At 42.3% G+C, this 19541-nt stretch overlaps 2 protein-coding genes across 5 annotated transcripts in view; one reads left to right on the forward strand and one right to left on the reverse strand.

Moving 5' to 3' along the window:
• Positions 1-19541, reverse strand: part of NRG4 (neuregulin 4) — a 51377-nt gene that overhangs the window by 28520 nt on the left and 3316 nt on the right. The window lies entirely within an intron of this gene.
• The window catches only part of TMEM266 (transmembrane protein 266), an 83200-nt gene that overhangs the window by 2711 nt on the left and 60948 nt on the right, over positions 1-19541 (forward strand). The window contains exon 1 of one of the 4 annotated variants that reach the window (XM_005487795.4): positions 6259-6437. The exons of the other annotated variants lie outside the window; for them this stretch is intronic. The gene's annotated coding sequence lies outside the window, so the exon portion shown is untranslated. Of the gene's footprint in view, positions 1-6258; positions 6438-19541 lie in introns of those variants that run through there. 4 annotated transcript variants of the gene reach the window in all.

Below are 19541 nucleotides of genomic sequence, written 5' to 3' on the forward strand. Positions count from 1 at the left end.
GACACGACTAAAATTTACCTGCATCATCACTATTCGTGTAAATTAGTTGCATTACCTGGCAACAGCACAAGAATTAATTGAATTGTGTTACACAGGACAAAACTGCATCTTTTATCAGAGCAGCAAACGAGGTGTTACTTCAGTTAGCAGTGCTCAGCTAAACTGCTTCCTGGACAATGGGATTAACTAACAGAAAAAATACTTTATCCCTATGAGCACTGCAGAACCACTATTGACATAGGAGACCGAGCTGGAGTCCTTTCTGCTGCATGTGTTACCATCTAAAGTGTCCAATAAGTGCCATTTGAAGAATCTACATTTCTAGTTGGTATATGAGAGGAGGACTGAGGCTTGATTCCTCCTTTTCCTCTCCTCACTGGTTCTAGACTGATTCTGTATGCTGCTGAAGGGTATTTGCCACACTCTTGTTAGGTTCAGTAATATGAGCATAAGTCTGGAATCAGTGGTGCTGGAAAATGGGGAGTTTTGGATTTTTTCACTTGTAAAAAATTTCTGAACTTTTGGGAGTATTTTTGAAGTAGGTGGATATGAGCATACTTGGTGAAATGCCATTTTCAAGAGAAGAGTAAAAAAATAGTAAAAGGTTGGCTTCTTACTGCTCTGGGGTAGAACTTTGCTGTTGTTCATTTTTTGGCTCTAGAGGTTTCTGTCCAAGGTGAATTGATGTGGAGGGATAGAATGTAAGAGAATAGTGCAGAAGGCAGTTCCACACCTGAGGAGTTGCAGCTGTGCTAATCACCAAAGATCAGGAGCAGGCCTGCCCTTAATGGGCCACAGCTGTGTCCAATAAGGAGCAGAGTGCTGCCCAGGAGCTGGAGTTAGCTGGGTGAGGGGGGAGTTGGAGTTTGTTGGCTGTGCTGTGAGGAAGGAGTCAGTGCTGTGAGGAGCTGCCCATGAGAAATCACCGAGAAGGTATGGGACTTGTGAAATATGATGACAACAAGTTGAAACCTTTTTTCCTCCAAATTCCTAGCTGGTGTGTTGTGAGCAGCACCAGGGTTACCTCAGTCTGTCAGATTTCAGCCCACCCATTAGCTGGGCTTAGGATTTGATGTGGCAAGTTGATGTATTAGGGTTTAATTCTTAATTTTGTTATAAGGTTCCAGTGAAACCTGTTGCCTCCACATAATCCCATTGAAATCACTGGGTTTGCATGAATAGAGTGAAGTCAGACCTTGTAAATTCAAGTAGGTAGCAGTGGAGGTTTTCTGATGATACTTGTCACTAATGTTTATCAAGTAAGCGTTATAAAATGCAACATCAGCTTATTTCTTGGTTTATTCCTCTGTCTCACTTGCATTTTATCTTGTTCTAGATTTCAGCATTGCTTTGATGTGTTTCAACCAAGATTTCATTGGGGCATTTTTTGTATCTTTCCTTACATCTGTAAAGCACCCTGTGTGCCTATAGCATTGCACACAAATAAAACTACCTTTGAAAATGAGTGTTCAAATCCATTGGTTGCAGAGTTAGCCCTGTAAATCAGCAAATACTTGAATTAGGGTTGTGCAGCTACAGTTCTGTGTTCTGAGCCACCCTGCTCAGTGATTTGCAGGAGGAGTGGTGTGTGATCTCCATAGTTGAGAGGAGGATTAATGCAAATGGAGCTGAAGTAATAGGCTGTTCTAAACGTGGTGCTTCCGAGTTTTCAAGAGCTTTACTTTCAGCCCAAATAACCTTCTTGCAAATTAGTTTCTAACATGGAACCTCTTGCTATTGGGAGGCTTAGCCCCTTTCGTGTGTTTGTTTGGTTTGGGTTTTATTTTGTAAAATTACACTACATGGAGGTATAAACTTCCTTTGTTGACTTTAAAAAAATCCCTAAATGGGATTTGAGCCTTCAGTGGTGATTTCTAATTCGGGTAATTGCCTTATTTGATGAGACTGTTACTGGATGAATGGGGAAAGGACCTTTGGGTCTGTGCTTTGTGTAGGGGAACAAAGGTGAAGTCTGACCCGTTTCATCCTTTTTGCTCCGTGTCCTGCCTCTCTCTGCTTTTCAGCCTCAGCAGCCTGCCAGTGCTCCCAGCACAGCTGCCTCAGTTCTGTCAGAGGCACAGGTGCCCAGCCCTTTGCACAGGGACCTTGTGTCCATTTGGATTGCCTTTTGACACGCCACCTTTTTCAATACTTGATTAAAAGGCAAGCCGGCATGGGAAAACAGTTCAGTTTAGCTTGAATGGATTGCTGTGAGACAAAGATCATCTCTGCTGTTCCAGGGAACTTCAAAGGCTGCCTGCAGACAGGCAAGTGTCAGAGCTTCTCAAAAAAGTTGTGAAAGTCTTTGTAGTGGAAAGTGTTATGTGTCTGATATTTAAGTGTGCCTACCAGGTTCTTCCACTAATAGAAAATGAAAATTCGTGCATAAAAATAGCAAAATACAAGTTTTATTGAAGTTAGTGAGACTTTTACTGTTGAATTATTTTATAATTCTTCCTTCAATGCTTTTGTTCAAGTTTATCAAATAATTTCTTACAGAAAAGCGGTCATTTGGACTACCAGTCAATTTAGCTGATGGTACAAATGTAAAGAAAGCTCTTCTTTGAGTGAACTAAAGAGCTCCTGTCTGTCTGTAATAATTAAAGTTAGCAAACATACAGGATGTAAACATGAGGCATGTGGTGTGTCTCAGCAAGCAGTGCATAATTTTTCTCTGTATATAATAGCTGCCTGCATTTTACAACCCAGATGTAGTAAATAATTGCATTTTTATCTGGAATGATAAAAGTAGACAGCTTTGAAAGCAGTTTTTAACAGGAAAGGGAGATACGGTCAAAGTTTCCGTGTTAATTGCACAAGTGTATTAAAAAAAGCCAATCTGAACGATTTTTCTTGCATATATTTGTTGCTTCTCTTCTGTTACCAGCTGCCACATCCAGAAATCTGAATGCTCTCTTTCTTTGCTTTTGTTTTCAGTCCTAAGAAGGAGGACTTTGGGAGCAGGGGCAGTAGTGTAATTAAATAGATATATTTAACTTGGAAAGGTGTTATTTTTAGAACTAGCTCAAAAGGGCAGGTACTCCTTGGAGACATTCTAACGTGGCCAGGTTGTCTCCTCCAACTAAAGAGCAGTGCAGGACATGGGCAGCATCAAGGTTTAAGTAAAAGTTTTTGATGCATGTTATCTCTGGGCTAAAAAAAAATAAAACTTGAGAGGAGGCTGCAGAGTGGGTTCAAGTTCTGAGCCTCTGGGCTCTTGGTGCTTCATTACAGAGTGCAGGCTCCAGAGAGGCTGCCCGTGGGGACAGTCCTTGTTCCCTTCCTCTCTCAGGGCTGTGCAGGTGCTGGTTCCCCTCCCGCGGGCACAGCAGCTGCTCAGGGTGCCCTGAATCCACATCCTCACCTGTGAGGAGCAGGGGAGTTGCTGCTTGCTCCTGCTAGGAAGGGCTGTGTACATGAATTAATGGGCACACTGCAGAGATGTTTTTCTCCCTACTCTCTGTTCTTTTTTTGTGGTTCTGTTTGCTCACTTTTCCACCTCTGAGCAAAGGGGAGCATATGGCAGTGTGCTGTCCATCTGGTTGCCACTTACTGTGAAATCATTATGCAGGCAAATTTGGCCCCATCTTGAATTTCTTAGGTAGGAGAAACTGTTACTAGAGTGACAGCTGAAGTGTTTCTACTGAGCTGTAAATGTGAATTAAGCACAGAATGAACACAAAGGGCTCTGAATTTTTTCAGTCTTCTACATTAACTAAACCCCAACTTGTGCTGTGCTAGTATTTAAAGCAAATAAGGCTGGGATCCTCATTGTAAGCAGTAGACTCTTCAAGTACAGATAAAAGACAAGTCCTGTCCCAGAGGATTTGCAGTCTAAATACATTTTAATGAGAATACAGTGAATGGTGATAGGTGCTTAGGAGCCCCTTAGTTATAGAGATAATACTGTATAAAAATTCCATTGGCATTTTTGCATCCTAGCACAAGCTTGTCACATAGTCTCTTGAAATGCATAGCAGATTTTAATTCAGGTCTGTGCATTTTGGGGATACCCAGGTATTTCTTGTTTACCTGCATATCAAGGATCAACACTGGTAAAGAGAAGTTTTACTGTCTTTGGCACCATAAGCACGTGTACATTTTTGTTATCACATTTCACATTGCAAACATTGAAACAGTAATAACCTAGCTTTACTCTAGTTATCTAAAGGAGTACTACTGAAAAAAAACAATTAGGTGATGTTTATGCTGTAATATTCTCATACCTTATCTGCAGACAAGAGTAGCTGTGAAAGTAGTTTTTAAATTCAATTTATTTTACAGTTAGGAGGGTTAACTTTTGCACATTTTCTATCGTGTAAGTCAAGAGCTTGTTTTTCATGTAGCCCCATGGAAAAGCCTATATTTTTTAAAATTGGAACAGGTGGCTGCACAAGTAGAAAATAAGTCAAAAGAAAGTAATTTATCTGAAGCAATTTCCTTGCTGTTTAGATCAGGGATCCTTACTTTTGATTATTACATGTGTATTTATTACATAGTACTGCTGCAGTGATTCCACTGTGATATGAAAGTGCTTGTGGACTAGAAAGAAGAGTTTTGTCTTTGTGGAGGACAGTGGCTGGAGTTTCTTCACTAAATTCTTTCAAATTTCCATTTTGTTTTGAATAGAAGTGCAGTCAAGTTTTTAAATATTGTAAGTAGTGAGATTTTTTGCCTTTTTTCCTGCAAGAGCCTATTTAAAGGACCACAGATAGCTTTCTGAAAAACTTTTGTTCTGTACTGCATCATGGAATGGGAAAAGTTCATTTTAAGTTTCAAAAAAGAAAAATCCCAAGTTTGAGATCTACTCCAAAGGAACTGTTTTTGAGCAGATATTCTCTGCATTAATATGTCTTCCAAGTATTTTAAAATGGGAATTCAACCCTCAGTACACAGCAGTGAAACCAGGCTGACGGTGGGAATTTGGGGTAGATTTGGGGAGAGGAAATATTGCATGGCTTCTGTTGGAGTGTGGGCCAGAGCTGTGGCCTCTCTGCTGCTGACCTGCAGCCATCCCCTGCTGGGGCAGCCAGCTCTGCTCCCTCCCTGCTGAGCTGCGCCCTGCCCTGCCCTCCTGAATGACTTGTGCCCTGCAGAATTGTTCTCCAGTTCAAAAGAAGAAGAATAAGAGGAGGGCTAGCACAGAAAAAAATCAAAGCTTTTCCTTTAGCCCCAGTTCTTTAGCTCAGAGCATTGGAGAGTACTTCCTGAGTAGTAGTTGGGGTTTTTAAATGCATGGTGTCATATGACTTGTACTGAAGTTTTCTGAAATATATTTTATTTCAGAGTTCATTGTGGGATAAATATGTCACGAATCTAAATGTTACATGCTGAGTGAGATTCATGGACATATTCACCAAACTTGTCTCCCTGCTATTGTTTTTTAATGTGGAAATGAGAAAGAATTCCTTCAGTAGGTTGCTTCTCAGGAGATAGAAGTAACTGGTAAGGCAGTTTCTCTCTGCTTTAGAAGTCAGAATAGTCACCATAGTGACTCCTGAGACTGACATTTGAAAAAGATTATATTTAGTTAAAGATTCTGGAGAGAGTGAGTTTAATGGCACTGGCCATCTTCCTGCACCTATTATTCTGCTGTAGAAAAAGAAGTAACTGTTGAGCAGGGAAAGAGCCATGGTTCTAGCTGAGGAGGAGACTGTAACAGTGAACTATAACAGCGCTGCTTTTAGGCTGGTACCCAGGCTTGGATCCTGCCAGAAGGCAGCAGTTTGATGTGTAAATGAAGGTATTCTTTGAAATGCTGGGAAGGCTGGAGTGCCAGGCAAAGAGTTCCCTCCAGAGCCCACAGAACGGGAGCTCAGGGATTGTTACAGCCCTTTGAATCTCGAGCTATGGACTGTCCAGTTGCAAGGGTGATGTTTGGTTTATTTTTTAATTACATTCTCTTTTGATTAAAAATGCTCAGCAGCAGCTCCCTTGTGAAATTTGGGAGTGATGGAAAGAAATTTGGAGTTTTTTCCATTAGCACTTGGATATTTTACTCAATCTGACTGCAACACTTCATTCTGAAGCATAGATAGGCTTGTTGTTTTTGAAGAACTTCTTTCAGGATAAGATGATTTCGCTTTTTCAGGGGGAAAGGACTGCAGCCCAAGTAGCTGGTAGCCTGCCAAGGCCCAAATCTGGAAGCACAGGGTATAGGAACTAGCAAGCAAAGACTAATTGGTTATTTGTTTGAAGCATTTGCAAATGCAGCCAGGTCTGTGAGTGCCCAGGCGACTGCTGGGATGTGACTGATGTTTGCTGGGTTAAATGAAGTAAATGCATCTCTGGTGAGAGAGAAAGGTTCCACAGTCTCAGCTAAGAGCACTGTACACTCTTGGCTTCCACGGGCTGCCTTGATGAGAGATTTCATGGGCTGAGTGAGCAGTGAAGTCAGCCAGCTTTCTTCTGCTTCGTGCCTCCAGATGAGGATTAAGGTACATGGGACAAATTGACTGGGAAATACAGGTTTGCACAGTGCACTTTGTCAAGAGAGGGAGGACTTTATACCCTAGTGCCTGTGTATTTCACAAGCTTTAAAAATCACTTTTAAACATGCTCTCTTTTTGTTGGTGGCTGTGTGGGGCAGGAGCTTTCTCTGCTGATAATATCTAATGAAATTAAATACTTATCTTGGTTATAATGCTATCATAAGGCAATGCCAAGTGTTGTTTCCTAGAATGCAGGTAGAAAAAAGGGAAGGCCAGTGTTCAGGATATGAAGTTATAAAATGGAGAATTGGATATTGCAAAAAAAACTGATAGCAGTGGTACTTTCCTTCCCTAGATGGACAGCTGATCTTGGGGCTTTTACTGGTTGTGTTTAAATGGTTTAGCAAAGCACTTCAGTCTGGAAAAGGCTGTTTTTCTCTTTGTTTCACTGAGTATATAATGCATACTGCATGAACAACATTTGGCAGAAGAGAAGCAAAATGTATCTGAAACCTTTAATTATATACTGTAGGCAGCACTGTCTAGGTCAGAAGGCACCATATTATCAAATAACATATTACAGGTATTCAGAACTTGCACAGTAGCTTGATTATTCAGTGAATAATTGGTCTTTGTTAAGCAGATAATGGTACTGTTTGCATTCACAGCCTAGATTTGAAGTATATGATATAGAATATTTGTATTTTAAATCATTTGTTATCCAGCTGATGTAAGAACTAAATAGAACAGAGTTCAGTAAAAGCTTCTAGGGTGGCAGGCTGCCTCTTCTGCTGTGCATGTCTCACTGACTCTGTCATACCTGCAGTTCTGAAGGTGTTGAAGAGATTTTTTGTTTATTGAATTTAATTTTGTATGGGTGTTTGCAGCAATGTTTGGGACCATATAGACTGTTTAAACACAGACAGTATTAAAAACCAAACATAAAATGCCCAGAAGAATAAACAGTTTGGAAGCTTTCTGACCTGCTGGTGGGCAGAAAGGGAAATGAAGGAGAACAAGAGTATGATCACAGGCAAGTAGGATTTATGAGAGAAATGCCATGTCTTTGTGTCACACACCACACCTAATTTTATTTATCTAGAGGAGAGTATTTCTGCTGCATGAATATTTACTTAGGCTTTTTAATCCTTAACGATCCCAAGGTGTAATATGAAATGATTGACTGCAGTGTCAGTAGCTGGTAATTTTTATGAGTATGTCAGAATATGAGCTCCAGTAAGTTTGCAGGTTGCTTGGGCACTCAGTTGTGTGAGCTTGGAGGTGACTGTCAGCTTGGGAGAATCCACTGTGCTACAGCTCTGTGTTGTACAGGCTGGGGCACAGCTGATGGTGAACAGACCTTTCTCATCTGGGTTTTGTCTTACTTTCTTTTTCCCAAGATGGAGTTTAAAAGAAAAGCAATAAGGTGATAAAATTACTGCCTTAAAGGACAACAAAAGTGATCAAACCCACCCAAAGTAAAGGTTTTTTTATAAAGTGCAGTGTAGTCAGGTAATCAAAACACACATTCTCTATCAGTGAGTGTTTAGCCTGCAGAAGATCAGCCTGCCTTGCAGTGGGGAAGTTGTGTTTTCCATATGAGCTGAATACCCATTTGAGCTGTGATCAGCACTCTGCCTTCCCTAAGGAGATGGCAGTGATTGTAGCATTTATCACACATAAAGGAATCTGTCTTGCTCTATATATCTGCCAAAAGACATGTGAAAAATAGAGACGGAGGCAGCAGCATCCGTGATCTCAGTAACCCCTCAGACAGCCAGACTGATGGTGAGCCAAGGAAATCACTTCTCTCCTGCTCACCTGAGCCCCATATTTAGCCACAGCAATAGTTTTGAGTTGGGTTGATTTAGAAGCCTGTCTGTAAAGGGATCTGCCAGCAGAATATTGGCTGAAAGGTTTGTGTAGTGCATGAAGCTGTTGACCTGTGCTGCAGACACACGAACCTCCAGGTGAAAATAAATTCTTGTTCACACCAGAAATTGAGTACCTGGCTAGAGTGCTGTGGCTTACATTAAAGACGGTTACTTAAAATTCAGTGACCTAGTGGGCAAGAGTTGTTGGAATTTTGGTGTTCAAGGAGAAATAGTAGTGGATACAATTGTTTTACTAAAAGCAAGGAGTTTGTCTGGGTTATTCAGGATTGAAGAAATCACAGAATGCAATGCATGTTCTGCTATCATTAAGCAGCCCTGTGTCTGAAGCAGAGACATAAAACCAAGGGCAAAAGTTCTGTTCAGGGAAGGAAAGATGGAGCAGAGTGAAGTTGCAGAGCACTTTTCCATGGAAAAGCACTGAATATTAGAATTTTGCTTTAGTGCTCTGCTCTGTAACGTGCTAGCAGAAATGATGGATCGGTGACTCTTCTGACTTGGCAGGATTAGGGCTGCTCCCTGGGAAATGCAGCAGAAGAGCCTCAGAGGCTGCTCTGGGTGTGCTCACAGATCTGTGTGCCTTTGCAAGGAAGGGAGAGACAAAAGACTCGATAGCCAAGACCAGAATAAAAAATGGTGTATAGAAGGTGCCATACATGACCTGTTTTACAATTTCTCTGCTAAGGGCAATGGAGCTGCCTGGTATGTAATTTCTAACGATTTTTCCTTGTATCAAGCTAAACATTCCATTCATTTTTCCCTCTAAGGACTGACCTGTGAGCATTCTTGTGACACAGAGACAAGGGCAGGTCTCTGTGTAGCAGCAGCAGCTGCTGGACCTGCCTGCTGGACCAAGCTGCTTCCCTTGTGCCTGTTGTGTGTGGTGTCAGAGGTGTTCAAGTTGCTAATTCCTAATTTAAAATCCAGATAAAAGGATGGGTGACAACATCTGTATGTCCAAAGCTAGAGTTTGTGTATCCCCTGTGCAGGGAGTGTGGCAGTGTTTTCAAGCTTAGATTTTTGTCAGTTTTGATCATTTTGTGTTTGTTTTGGTGCATGGATAAGTGTGTTTAAATTAGTTTTCATCTTTTTTCTGAGATACAGTTTTGCATTTATATAATAATTTATAACTGATTGTTATAAGTGATATATTATACAACTTTAGTGTTAGAGGAAATCATTCAGGCATGGGTTTTTAATGAAATAAGATCTAGTAACACTGTTCACAATTACAATTTGTTTACCTAGAAAATCCTACTAAGTTTTATCCTTAAATATGCAGGTAAGCTCTCTTTCCCTTGTCCAGTTTTCACAAATTTCAACACTGTCTGCTGACAAAGTGAGTAGGTGGGGTTAAGAAAAGCATTTCAGCCAGGTGGACTTCTTGTCATTATCTATAATGTGTGTGTGCACACGTGGATCCTGTAATTTTTCTGCCTTCAGAGTTCTCATTAAGTTTATTCTGCTGCAGAGCTTTGAGTTTGATTTGTACTTTCCACCAAGTTGTCTTTGAGATAGCCTCTTATCCCATTGATTTGCTGTGATATTTTATGCTAAATGTAGCAAAAGGAGATGTTTAAGGAGAAATATTTAAAGAATTTCAAATGTGCTTTTCATTTTCTGGACACAAGCTGGTACAACAAAGGGGAGAAAAGTCAGCATGATGTGGCCAGCCATGTCTGCAAGCTGTCAGTGGAGCAGAGTTTGAGAACATCTGGACTGTGAAACACACCTCTTGAACTTTCATTGATTGGTTCCTTAGGCTGCCAGCCAGGAAGTGTATTTTTGGATACTTGCAGCAAATTTTATTGCATGTGAGCGAATGCCAGATCCATACTTTGTCAGCTGCTGGTTTTCAGTAAGTAGGGAGAATGGATTTGGGTTTAAGTTAAATAGTTAATTTTGTGCTGCATTGCAGAGTGCAGTTTGTACAGCTATACCTGGGAAGTGGCAATTAGTCACAAAGGGCAGCACAAACTGTGGTAACCCTGAGTGCTAATCCAGAGAGGAAAATGATTGCCCTGGACACAGTAAAGCAATCTTTTATTTCACTGAGCTATGGCCTCTGAAAGCAGAGATGGGAAAAATGTGTCTGTGTGTTTCGTTTTTATGGCTCACCATGTTTTCTTCCAGAACAAAGGGAGGCATATTAATTTAATGGAAAATGAATGGGTTGACTCCTTAGATGGGTGGAATGTGATGCTGCAGTTACATAGCACGCTGGAGTACAGCATTCCCTGGGATTTTGAAACGAGGCACGTTCTTGTTAATAGCAGGAGAAAATAGTTCTGCCCTGCAGCTGTGTGCTCTGCCGGCAGCAGAGGTGAAATGTAAATCAGGTGTGGGGATGCCTGAACTGATCCAATCCCAGGGGTTGCCTTGGTCCCATCACATTGCTGAGGGTGAGCTCTGGTTTGGCCTGCCTGTGTTTTTGCCCTTTGGATGCTGCCTGATGCTACTGCTGAGTGGCATCACACTTCCTTTGGACATCTCTGTTCTGTGCTCTGTAGAAGAGTGTTTCCAATATTACTGCCTCCTGAAATTACTTGTTAATGGAATATCTTGTCAAAACCTTGTTCATCTTCCATTCAAGACATTATCCTGAAGCCCTCCCTGTTTCTCATGCTGTCTGTCCTGCAGTTTCTCTCTGTTCAGCATCAGTGTGGTGGGCCCATTAAAGCAGCCTCTGTTGATAAGGTATATAATGTACACTTGTTCAAAAGAGTGTGATCTTATTACTGCAAGCAATGCCTCAGATTAGATTAAGTGCTTTGGAGCAGGGGTTATTTCACTTTGAAAACCACATTCTAAATCACCTAATGTGTCTCTAAATAGCATGTGAATAACTAAAGTATGGGCTAACTCTCTTGTGTTCATTTCTGGGTTTCATTTCTGTTCATTTAAAAACCAGAGGATTCTGGTTGTCCTTTCCCATCTTGGGCTGCAGTGGAGTTTGCAGTGGATTTTGTCAGCTCTCACTGAGAGCAGATGCCTGGGACCATCTGAGAGCTTTCTGCCCTGCACTGTTGAAGTGTTCTGAGCTCTGCAGTTCATAACCTGTCAATTGTCAACATTGCTTTAAAAGTGTGTGTTGAGAGTGAGAATTATACAAGAGAATGTTTTACAAGGACTGGTGTTTTGGAGCTGTGAAGATGAGAAATGAGGGCTCACAAGATATTGCCCCTTTAAATCCTGTATTGGTCTTTGCACAGATTGTCTCATTTCTGGTGCTTGTTTTTACAGTGACAGGTGCAGTAAATCTCTCACCTGATCCCAGTATCATTTTAATACCTCGCAGATATTCTTGGTTTATTGGAAAATTTGTATGGATTTGGATTTTTAGATTTCTGATTCAAATAAGATTTCAAAAGCAATTAATTTTATTTTTGGAACATTTTCATATGTATCTAAAAAAGCCTCAAACTTACACTTAAAACACTTGAGGTTTTTCTTTCTATTGGAAAGTGGCAGGATTTTTATCAACAGCGTGCTACATCAAAGGTCAGAAACTTGAATACTGATCCAGATATTAGCATCTCTTTCCTATGTTGTCTTGGGCTTTGTGTTTAGTTAGGAAGTATGTTTTCAGTAGCTTATTTAAATTGTATTGAAAGTGCTGGGGAGTCTTCAGCTGAGTTTGATAGATTGTTTAGCAGACAATGGTTGGTTTGGAGGGGTTAGTGCAATGGTGACACACAAATTATTTCTGAAAATTATCAGAGCTGTTTCACGAGCTCTTAATGATCTTAATCTAGAAAACTAATACAGATGTAGCTTCTTTGCTCTCATCTGTTTTTAACATGTTTTTGAGTTTCCTATATCCTAAAAATGTTTAATGAATATACTGGTAAAGTAGTTGGGTTTGGTTTTTTTTTTTTTTTAATTTTTAATAAAGATGAATTGATAAATCTTAACAAAAGTCTGTAACAGACATGGTTCTGTTACAAGCAGGTGACTGGTACGTGTTACAGGTTGAAGAGCAAAAATGTGTTTTATTTATATCTTGACATTTGTTTACTGTTCTGGGGCTTGCATTGCAGTATGGATCTGTTGCATAACCTTTGCTTGAAAAGCATCCTTTTATCTGCTCAGTGTATTAGGCAGAACCTCCTTATTGGATATGGGTCATGGGACTTGAAGCACTAAATAAGATACAGCTGCAGTGGGGCTGAGGAGGGTGCCAGGATGGCCTTGGGTCACACAGTGGCCAAAGCTTTTCTGCCTCTGTGGTGCCACTGAACACTGAAGGACAGAGGACAAAGGGTTTTTTGTGGGGCAGTGTGGTTGGGGTCTCCTGTTTTCTTTGTGATCTTCTGTTTTGAAGAAAATAGTTACTAAACAAAGCTTTTTAAGACGTGTGTTTTATATACTGCCTGTGCTGAGCTCTAGGGTAGCAGAGGTTGTTGCATAAGTGTCCATTGTACATTTCTCCCACAGACACTGTGATAGAAGTGTTCACAGAAAATTATTGTATCTCCTTTAATAGATATTTGTTATAATTATTTAATACACTGGCAAAAGCCACTGAAGTCTGATTTGAAGTAAGTGCCAGGCATTTTAAATGAGAATAACTTTTCTCCATCATCTCCCTGACTGCAATTGAACAACTGTGGCTGTGTATTGAAGGAGAAGCCTAGGAATTAACATGCATGACTTTTAATTGAAAATACACGAGAGGTTTGTATATGCTATTTGTTTCTTCCCATTTTGCTGTGATTTAATAAGTGTTGGGTAGAGCAGTTACTCCAGGTTTACTCGTGGAATTGCTGGAGAAGCTGAGGGCAGGTCCCTCTCTGTGCCAGTCCCTGCCCTGAACTTCCTGCCTGTTGTCAGTGGCAGCAGGAGCTTGCTGGGGCAGAACCTCTGGGATTCCTGGGAACACCTGAGGAAGACCAGCTCCCAGGCAGGGATCCATGTGCTGCTGGATGCATCCGTTTGCTTTCCCTTGTCATTGTGTCTTACCACTACAGTTCCTCTAAATTTATTCCCAAAACTTTTCTAAGGCAGGAAAGTTCTCTCTCTTTTTTTTTTTTTTTTTCATTTGGTTGGTTTTTTCCTTCTTTTCCTCCTCCATAAAGGAAGAACTGGGGTCCAGCAGCCATGCTCTGGTCCTGTGGAGGCAGCACCTGCTGTGGCATTGAGGCACCAAAGTCCAAGCAGCTGAGACAGCGTCAGAGCATTAACACTTCTGTTTGAACCTAGTGCATATTTTATCTGCCTGTAAGATATCGCTGTTCTCACTGCTCTGGGCCTCTGTTGCTCGTGTTCTTCTGGGGCTGTAGTTTTACCACGTGTCTTTAGGGCTGTGGTTCAAAGTGCATTGCAGAAACCTGAGGGAATACTGAGGTAAATTTTATATCTGAATCCCAGAGTACCATCCTCATTGCTTCACAACATGGATTTCTTAGTGTGTTAGCAGTAGCACCAAATTAGTGTCCCACAGAACAAGCTGGTTGTAGGCTCACAGTTTTCAATCACAATAAGATTAATTTCTTAGTGAATAGTGAACTTTGTGAGCCTTTAGCAATTGAGAAGTTGATTTTAAGTTTATCTTGATGCTGATGCTATCAGTGGAAGAGCACAAGCTGACGGTTCTGCCCTCTAAATCAAAGGGAGTGCATGGGTGGGTGTTCCTGCATCTTCTTTGAAATTTATTCAGTAGCTTGTGATGCTCTGCATTTCCTCATGTGACAAGAATATCAGTCCCCTCTGTTCTTGCAGAGTTTGAAAAAGATGAGGGCTGGGCAGGGATATGTTGATGGTAGGTGTTCTTGAGAGGGGAAGAAGATAAATTGGACATTTTTACTTTCCATGTGTGGTTTATTTTATTGCCGGTAGCTGAAGGTGTTTTAATACCTATTTATATGAATAAGCAAATAGCTTCATTCTGAAGGAATTTTGCATGCCTGTACAGATCAAATGCTTTTTAACATTTTCAGAAAGTACTTCTCTTGCATACTTCACTGATCCTTTTTGTATTCCATACAAAATAACTAGGGAATCAATTACTTCTAGTAATAAAGAGCAGAGCCCTTGCTTCCTATCCCTTTTCCAGCTCCAGTGGGAAGAACTGTTGCCTTCTCTGTTCAGTTTGCAGTGGTCAGACTGGGCAGGCTCCAAACATCTGCTGGCCACGGGTGTGTCCAGACTCAGAGCTGAGGGGATGGCACACTGTGCTGCAGGGGATCCCTGGCTCTGTGTGTGTGTGTGTGTGTCCCTGTGGTGTGTCCAGACTCAGAGCTGAGGGGAATGCACACTCTGACACTGCTGCAGGGGATCCCTGACTCTGTGTGTGTGTCCCCATGATGGAGTTAGAGCTGAGGGGAAGGCACACTATGCTGCAGGAGAGAATCCCTGGCTCTGTGTGTGTCCCCATGATGGAGTTAGAGCTGAGGGGAAGGCAACACTGCTGCAGGGGATCCCTGGCTGTGTGTGTGTGTGTGTGTCCCTGTGGTGTGTTCACTCTCACACTCTGCTGCAGGGGATCCCTGGCTCTGTGTGTGTGTGTGTGTGTGTGTGTGTCCCTGTGGTGTGTTCACTGTCACACTCTGCTGCAGGGGATCCCTGGCTGTGTGTGTGTCCCTGTGGTGTGTTCACTGTCACACTGCTGCAGGGGATCCCTGGCTGTGTGTGTGTGTGTCCCTGTGGTGTGTTCACTGTCACACTGCTGCAGGGGATCCCTGGCTGTGTGTGTGTGTGTCCCTGTGGTGTGTTCACTCTCACACTCTGCTGCAGGGGATCCCTGGCTGTGTGTGTGTGTCCCTGTGGTGTGTTCACTCTCACACTGCTGCAGGGGATCCCTGGCTCTGTGTGTGTGTCCCCCTGTGGTGTGTTCACTCTCACACTGCTGCAGGGGATCCCTGGCTGTGTGTGTGTGTGTCCCTGTGGTGTGTTCACTGTCACACTGCTGCAGGGGATCCCTGGCTGTGTCTGTGTGTGTCCCTGTGGTGTGTTCACTGTCACACTCTGCTGCAGGGGATCCCTGGCTGTGTGTGTGTGTGTGTGTCCCTGTGGTGTGTTCACTCTCACACTCTGCTGCAGGGAATCTGCCCCAGCTGACAGGGCTGCACTGGCTGGGCTTGGCTCCAAGTGCTTCCCAGGACTGCCTGGGCTGGGCCTGCTTGCTCCCAGCTTGGACCCAGTCTCCCACCATCAGTACTTGGTGGCAGAAAGCTGGCCTGTAATTTGCAGTAAGTGCATTCCATCACCTGCTGAGAGAAGCAGGGTGACCTGGTTAAATGCACCAGACATACATTAAATAATGGCTGTCAGTACTCTGCCTGCTGGAATAAGGTGGTTAAATCTTGCATTTTAGGCTCCTGGTGATCAGGAAAGACTGCCAGCCAAAAACAGTGCAGCTGTTGTGTCCCCTTACCTCTGTGAAATAACTTGCCTCTGAAGTACAAGACAGATGAGAATTCAATGATTTTAGTGTGTTTGTAGAGTGGAGTTTATCATGTCCACATCACCAAGATTAAATGCTGCAACGGTTTGTAAATTTGCATTCCAAACAGCTGGGTTGTGTTTTTCCAAAAGCTGAATTACAAAGCATAACACTGTCCAAGAGAAGAGCAATAAATTTCACAAATAAATTTCACATCAATGGACTAATTGTTATATACTTGCTTTTAAGATGCACAGTAAAGCCATAAATTCATATAAATTTATTGCATTTTGTCTGGAAGGTTGCCCATAATACTTTCCAGGAGTGACAAAAGAGATATTTCTCACAAATATAGTTGTGATTTTGTTGGTTCTTAGAATGAAATCTTTGGTTCCAGATGTTTGATTTGTCTAATAACTGGATTTAGTACCAGTCTAGTTTGGTTTCTCTTGGTTCTGTACTGCTAATTATGTGAAAACCAGCATTGGTCTAAAGAACTTCTCACTCTCCTTCCTAGCTAGAAACATCATATTTATGGGCCTCACAGAGCCGTAATTGGCAAGATGCATTGAAATCCTCAGCTTCAAGAGATGCCAACAATTTCTTATGAGATTTTCTCTGTACTTTCTCCCATTCTTATTGTAATGTTGTGAATCTTTTGTATTTTCATTGACATTACGTTCTGTAGAAAACTAGAGGATACTTTTAAGATTTCTAAAGGCATTTAATTCCAGAATCCATTAGGCCCAGGATCTGAAGAAAATTAAAACTGATAGCTTGAATGTTGAAGGCTGATGGCTGAAAGACAATCTCAAAGTTACATTAATCTAAGGGTATGATCAGAAACTCAGGCAAGAGTTAAGCTCCAAGTAAGATGGGCAGCACCTATGGTGGATGAAAATTAAAATGTAGTGAGTTTTGTCTGTTCTTCTGACAGGTGGTGACAGACACTGGTGACTCAGACAGATTGCCCTGAACTGGCACACACATACCTTGTGCTCAGGGTGTCTCAAGGATTTGTGTTTTTCTGCTGCTGTTAAAAGCTTGGGTGAATTTCCAGCTCTGTCCATAGAATTTGCTGTTGGATTCAATTGAACTTTAAGCCATCAATAGGCTGCAAAAATTAGGTTCATGTGTGGTAAACTCAAATCTAGTCAGAGATGACCTGCCAGGTCTCTGAATAGACCTAAAAACATTAATTTTGGCATGTTCTAAAGGGTACATATTTTTTTCCACACTATTCTAAAGAGCAGCTGGACTGATCTTTCTTGGCTTGAAAACAAAAAGATGTGGCTGCAGGTTTCTGGTTTGGCTTTTCGCTGTGCTTCCAGGGAGTGGGAAAAAGAGAACTAAAAACAACATCCAAGGGTTCACTCTTGACAAACTAAAGCAAACCAAACTGCTTTGAAACTAAATTGGTGCTTGATCTGCTTCCTGTAGTAACAATTGGTTTAATGCAACTTGACTGGGTTAGTGTCATTCCCAGAAATGCAGTTGTTTTTAGTCAAGGAAATATAAACTCAACTTTGGGTTTCAAATGGGGGGTGTGCATGTGGTTTTTTGTTTGAGAGGGTTTTTCTTTCTTTTGAGAAACAGAATTTATGACACAAACAAGTCATGGTTTGTGGGGGGGGAGTGCCTGTGTTAAGAAATTTGTCCAGACGATCATTGGACTATATGCTGAGTCCATTTAGTTTCCCAGCCCAGACAAAGTCAGATGTTTTCAGTGCAGTGGAGCTGTTGGTGCCAGGCTCCTTCCCATCAGCACGTGCAGGGGCACATTTCCAGTGCACACTGATGGTGAGCTGCCAGGGCTGAGCCCAGGAGCAGCACCCACAGGCGCCCGAGCCTGCGGTGCCCCTTCCATCCCTTCTTGACCCTGTTAAAGAAGGGTTTTTTTAATAGACTTTTGAAAAACTGTACCCCAGTACTGCAGGTGGCTTCATGTCAGCCTGTCCCAGCTAGATTCTGACAGAGAATTCAGAAAAATAAGCAGAACCTATAGAAAGTCAAGCCTGCAGTTGCAACTTTGGCCAATTTTTCTACTTTGACCCCTGTGGAGAAGTGCTAGAAAACAACTTGTCTTGCCATTGTTTGGTCCCTGGCAGAGCTCTCCCCACTGAAATACAAAAGAAAAAATCTCTTCATGGGATGCTGCAGATTGCTGGTGGTGATTACTTGCTTTTGTAATTCTTCACTTTATCCTCCTTTCCTATCTTTCCTCCTCGCTCACTTCCTTGATAGTAAATAAACGTGAATTTTCCTTTTGGTTACCAACATTTGACCACACTTCTGTCTTAATCTCACTCTGGGTATATTAAAACTCTCCTCCAGCCCAGTGTCTGGCTTAGGACAGAGGTGTCCCTCAGCAGTTCCTGCTGAGCACAGGACTCCTCCCTCTCCCTGGAGCCCTGGCTGGCCCAGGTGCTGCCCTGGCTGTGCAGGGTTGACCTCTCACAGCCAAGGTGCCCCAGCTGTGAGCAGGGCAGGGATGCTCAGGTGTGCAGGGAAGTGCTGGGAGCCCTGTGCCCAGTCCTGTGCTCCACAGCCTGCTTGGGGCTCTCCCTGTCTGAGGAGGCCCAGACAAATCTGTGGAGGGACCTTTTAGCTGTGTGATTGTTCTCTTTTGTTTGCTCTCTGCACTCAGGAACCCTGTGGTGTTCTTCTTCCCCAGGGAATCCCTGTAGGGATTTTTTCTACCACATGCAGGAACTATAGATAACTGTGGGGATCACCAATTTATTACAGCTAAATACAAGCAGTGTGTAAAATGGAAAGGGAAATGGCATGCTTGGAATTACTCCAGAGAAAGAGATCAAATGAATAATCTGGCTGAAGGAATGCCTTTTATTTACTGAGGAGCTAAGAGCAAGCTTGCTATTTGGATAGCCTTTGTGGATGGACAGGTTTTGCATATCTGTGAGATCCATAGTGCTCTCAGTCTTTGCTGTGCTTTTAAACTGAACACCTTTTCTTTGCCCCATGGCATCTTCTGAACTAGCAGCACTGTGAGTTGCTGCAGTACCTGCCAGACCTGTGCCTTTTCTGGAGAACGTTGGGAGGGTGTGAGAACCATGAATTCCAGCAGTGCCAGTGTGCCATGGAGCACGAACTGACTGAGAGACCAGAGGAGCTGTGGGCAGCTCTTGTGGTGAAAGCCTGTTGATGCTGGAGCATTTGCAGGTCACAGAACCTCTCTGGAGAGCTGCTGCACAATCCCTGCCTCCTCCCCAGCTTCCATGAGAAGAGAGAGCACAAGGAAGAAGCATGAGTGGAGCTTTTTATAACTTTCCAAAACAGAGCAGCTCCTCCTGCTTCTTTTGGTCTGCAAGTGTGTGTGCTGCACACCTGGAGGAGGGTGGGCTTGACTGGGCTCTCCTCAGAGTCTGCTTTGGATTAATCCTCCTCTAAAGCCTTGGTTCCAGCTACTCTGCTTTGTTCTGTACTCCAGATTTGCAGTACTGAAATGTTCAGGATTCAGCCAATGATCGTATTGCATTTGTGATGAGATTATTAACTGTGCACAAGATAATTTTTCTCTCTTTTGGCCCATCTAGACTTCTCTCTAGAAAGTGAGAGTCCACTTAGGAATAATGAGGGTTTTTAGTTACATAATTACATGCTGGTTTTTTTTTCCTTGAACAGTGTTCTGCTTAATTTCAGCATAGAGGTTGATTCCACAAGGGAATAGAATTATGACTGCATGAGCAAGTGCAAATCTGCCATTTCCTAATTTGTGAATGCCTGACTTTTTTTTTTCCCCAATCTAAATACCTTTCCTGCAATGGAGGAGTTTTTCCCTTTCCTTTTTTTTAAGTGTGGTGTATTTAAAAT

The sequence above is a fragment of the Zonotrichia albicollis genome, chromosome 11 (assembly GCF_047830755.1).
Source record: "Zonotrichia albicollis isolate bZonAlb1 chromosome 11, bZonAlb1.hap1, whole genome shotgun sequence".
NCBI lineage: Eukaryota > Metazoa > Chordata > Aves > Passeriformes > Passerellidae > Zonotrichia > Zonotrichia albicollis.